The sequence below is a fragment of the Zingiber officinale genome, chromosome 11B, assembly GCF_018446385.1.
Source record: "Zingiber officinale cultivar Zhangliang chromosome 11B, Zo_v1.1, whole genome shotgun sequence".
In the NCBI taxonomy this organism is placed as follows: Eukaryota; Viridiplantae; Streptophyta; class Magnoliopsida; order Zingiberales; family Zingiberaceae; genus Zingiber; species Zingiber officinale.
This window is the reverse complement of record NC_056007.1, coordinates 64,357,316-64,362,247: the sequence shown is the minus strand read 5'-3', so window position 1 is coordinate 64,362,247 and position 4,932 is coordinate 64,357,316.

Here is a 4,932-nt window from a genome sequence, read left to right as displayed (position 1 = left end):
AATTAAATGATTGGATTAGATCAACCATGAGAGAGATTAAGTCAAGTTTGATTTGACTTGAGAGGAAGATGAAGAGTCAAGTTTGACTTGACTTTATGCCACCTCATTGGTGAGTTGGCATTAAGTGGATCAATGATGATGCTCCACATCATCATGGTTACTTAAGTGAAGTGCCACCTCATGGGAGTTACCAAGAGTTGTGACTCTTGGTATCCCATGGAGGTTACAAACCACTTAATTAGATGAAAAAAGAGTTTCATTTTTTTGCAAGTGTAACTCTCATTCAAGTGATCTTCCTCCTCCTAAGCTCTCTTCTTGCTCCTTCTCTTCTCTTGGTCGTGGGTTTCAAGCAAGGGAGAAGAATGGAGAGTGAATCTAATCCAAGAAGAAAGGTTAGTGAAAGTCACATAGAGATTTTAGAGGAGTGTGTTCTCTTCTTTTCCTTTCTTCTTCTTCCAATCCTACCCGAGAGCCCTAGAGAGTGATAGCACACTTGTGGTGCTCTCTTCTCCATCCTTGAGTGTTAGAGAACACTTCTTGTTCGTGTGGATATCACTAGAGAGTTGTCTACGTTGACAACTTCGAGATCCGGCATACCGTTGGACGAGCGGGATTTGCAAGAGCACGCTTGAAAGGTATAAAATGGTTTTCCTATGTAGATCTACTGTAGATCATAGTTTGAAACTCGTACTCGTATTTTCAAAAGTTTTCTTCGCACGGATCCAATGGCTAGGGGGTTTCGGGGTTTTCGCGACGCGAAAAAGCGATTTTCGCGGCCAGAAAAATCCAACAGTGGTATCAGAGCCACGTGCGAAGCTTGTACGAGTTTAGTTTTTGTTTTTATGACAAAAATTCAGTTCTGTGATATTCTGTAATTTTATGGTTTTTAGAGTTTTTATGGGTATTTTTCTCGTAGAAGCGAAGCACAAGTGTTTCGGCACTTGTAGGCTTCGACTACCGAGAAGAATTTTCCAAAACGGTAAAGTTTCGCCCCAAAATTTTTTGGGACAGCGGGCTTAGGCGCTGTTAGATCGCAAAGGAACCCTCGCGATGGTTAGATCGCGGGTAGGGGCGCTGCCCCTGGCCCCGTAAGGGGATTCGTTCCGCGATTGCGCCCGAAAACGCTAAACGGGACCGCCGGGAAAAATTTACTCATAAAATTGTAAAAATTATAAAAAAAAAAAATTACAGAAAATTCTGAAAATATATAATTTTGAATTATATATTAATTTTGTGATAGTCATGGCCCAAAAAGACCCAATGTGATTGGATTTGTGTTGTAATTCATAATACGGCCTGCGTGCCGTAATGTGATGTGTGTGCTGTATTTTGATTCGCGACCTGCGCGTCATGCCTTCTATTTTATTCTTGTTGTAAATTAGATTTAGACTCGAATGTAACTCGAGTTTCTAAAATTGTAATGTACAAAATTGGAGCGGTGGAAGATCCACTCGAGACGGAGTTACGAGGAAGGCGCGAGCAACACAAGGTGGTCAAAAGGAAGGAGCTTGAGAAGCTATTGACTTTAGGTTGACCATCCGATCTTCTCATTGGCTTGAGAAGATCGTAGTAGGGCCATGACATAATCACAAAATTTAATTAATTGCTTGTGTATATATGATGCATGTTTAAGTAATTAATTAGTGCCTAGCGATTAGATTAGATCTAAATCGTGCACATGATGCACTCTTCGGTTAGATTAGATCTATCGAGTATATGATACGCATCATCGTTTAGATTAGATCTAAAACGCGTCAACTCGTAATGCCTACCATGCTGTGATACCTACCACTACCTCGATCGCATGTTGTTGTTGAATCTGCCAAAGCAGAGCAACACATACTATCTTGGTAGGGTACGGAGGGACAATCTTGGTCCCGCCTATCAATGCATGGATGAGTACAACTCAATTAGATTGGGTATTCCTAGTTTACTCGGTTGGATCGAGTACAACTATAGGCATTCTTCCAACGGTTGGAAAGGTAGGTCAAAATCACGTTTATATTAACTCTTGGGCGTATTAGCCAAAGCTAACTCGAGTTTTAATATAAATGCGGATTTTATCCTATAAACAAGAGTTGCATAGAGATGTAATTGGTAATCGTTACCTACCGATTATACTAAGTCTTGGGCGTATTAGCCAAAGCTAACTCAAGGGTTAGTATGATGTGGATCTTGTCCCACATGAATTATAGAATTCAATGGGAGCATCATTTAGTTAAAGGCCTAATTAAATGATTAAGAATATGATACTTATTTCTGCATTTATTTCTGTTGTAGAATTTCCATGTCGTCAAACACGAACATCTTCTCTCTGCGTTCTGTCCTTAAGAAGGACAAGCTCAACGGAGCAAATTTCCTGGACTGGTACAGGAACCTGAGAATAGTTCTCACCCAAGAATGTAAACTGTACGTTCTGGAGCAGCCCATTCCAGAGCCACGCGAGCAGACCGAGATGCTTACAAGAAGCATCAAGATGATGCATTAGATGTGTCCTGTCTTATGCTCGCGACCATGAACTCTGAGCTTCAGAAGCAACATGAGTTGATAGGCGCTTACGATATGGTTGAACATCTTTGTCACCTATATCAAGGACAAGCAAGGCACTGGAAGAGGAATTCCAAAGAATACCTGGAAGATCTTAAGAAGAAGAGAAATAAGATTTCTACTTCAGGTATACATGTTATAGAAATCAACCTCTCTATTTCTTCATCGTGGGTATTAGATACCGGATGTGCTTCGCACATTTGTACTAATGTACAAACGCTGAGAAATAGCAGGGCATTGACGAAGGGTGAGATAGACCTACGAGTAGGCAATGGAGCACGGGTTGCTGCTATTGCTGTAGGAACTTACCATCTATCTCTGCCCTCTGGGCTTGTACTAGAATTTGATGATTGTTGTTATGTGCCTTCCTTGACTAAGAACATAATTTCAGTTTCTTGTTTGGACAAGAAAGGATTTTTGTTTATAATAAAGAACAAATGTTGTTCCGTCTATTTAAATGATATGTTCTATTGTAGTGCACATCTGATGAACGGACTCTATATTCTAGACCTTGAGAGCCCTATCTATAACATAAATACCAAGAGGTTCAAGTCAAATGACCTGAACCAAACCTATCTCTGGCACTGTCGCTTAGGTCATATAAATGACAAGCGCTTATCCTAGCTCCATAAGGATGGTTTGCTGGACTCATTTGATTTAGAATCATATGAGATATGCGAGTCATGCCTACGAGGCAAGATGACCAAAACTCCCTTTAGTGGGCACAGCAAAAGAGCGACTGATTTGTTAGGACTCATACTGTTGGAGTGTATACTGAAAGCCTAAGCTTTGTAAACATTCATTATAAATAAAGAATCACATTTGGTCTAATTATCTACATTTGTTTGTAGTTGTTCATTTAATTTATATTGTAGATAACATAGTATGTGGTGTCACATACAGAAGATGATGTTATCAGTACCTTATAAATTATAAACAGTAGCTCACGACCAGAATGGAAAGGAACAAACCATTAGAAGGTCGTAGTGTAATTAGGTATTAGTTTATCTTGACTATATAATTACACTAGTACACTCAGAGTGTATTGAGTAGGACCATTTGAGGTCGTTTCTTTTATACTGACTTTATAAAGGAACAAAGACCTCGGTTATTATGGAAGTGTGTGCTCTTAATCCTAAAATAATAACAAGCACATATATTTGATATTTATTTCTTTAATTTATCAATGGGTGAGATTTAGTTCGATGAATCAATAAGCCCGATAAATTGGGAAATGATATCACTTATAGTGTGTGTTGTTGATTATAGAAGAAAACTGTGTCCTAGAGATACTAGGTTGATAATGTCCCCAAGAGGAGCTCATAAGGATTGTCATGTTAAACCCGGTGGACTTAGTCCGACATGACGATAAGGTTGAGTGGTACTACTCTTGGACTTAGACATTAATTAAATGAGTTGTCAGTAACTCACTTAATTAGTGGACATTCGATATCTTAAACACGGGAGACTAACACACTCATAATAAGAAGGAGCCCAAAATGTAATTTGGGATTGGTGCGGTGGTTCAATGATAGTTCTCTAGTGGAATGAATTATCATTGATAAAATTAAGTTGTGTGTTCGGGCGAACACGGGATGCTTTTATCGGGAGACCAAAATCAATTCCTCCTCTCGGTCCCTATCGTAGCCTCTTATTTATAGAGTACTATACCCACATATACCCACCTTTTATACCCACCTAAAGGGGCCGGCCAAGCTAGCTTGGGAACCAAGCTAGGGCCGGCCTAAGCTTGGTTTAAGGTGGCGGCCCTAGCTTGAACCCAAGCTAGTAGGGCCGGCCATAATTAATTAAAATAAAAATTTAATTTTAATGTTTATTATTATGTGGAAGATTTAATTTAAAGAGAATTAAAATTAAAATATCTCTCTTGTAAAAAATTTACAAAAGATTAAAGAAAGAGATTAGATTTCTTTCCTTATTTGTAGATTGGAGAGTTGTTTTATTTTCTCTTTAAAATTATTCACATGTTAATAAAATTAAAATTATAGATATTTCCTTTTATTAACCATGAAGAGATTTTAAAGAGAAATTTTATTTTTTAAAATTTCCGGAAACAAATAAGGAAAGTTTTAATTGTTGATTGAAACTTGTCCAATTTGCTTCCTATTGTTTTGGCCGGCCATCATTGTTTAATTGGGGAAATATTATTTTATTTTTCTCAATTAAATCATGTCAAGGAAATTAAGGAAAATTTATTGTAATTAAATTTCCTAATTTACCTAGGCCAAGGAATATAAAAGAAGGGGTGAGGGTGCCTTCATGAGACACAACATCTATTATTCCTCTCCCTCTTTTGTTTCTTGGTGTGGCCGGCCATCATCTCCATCTCTTCCTCTTGTGGTGGCCGAACCTCTCCCTCTCCCT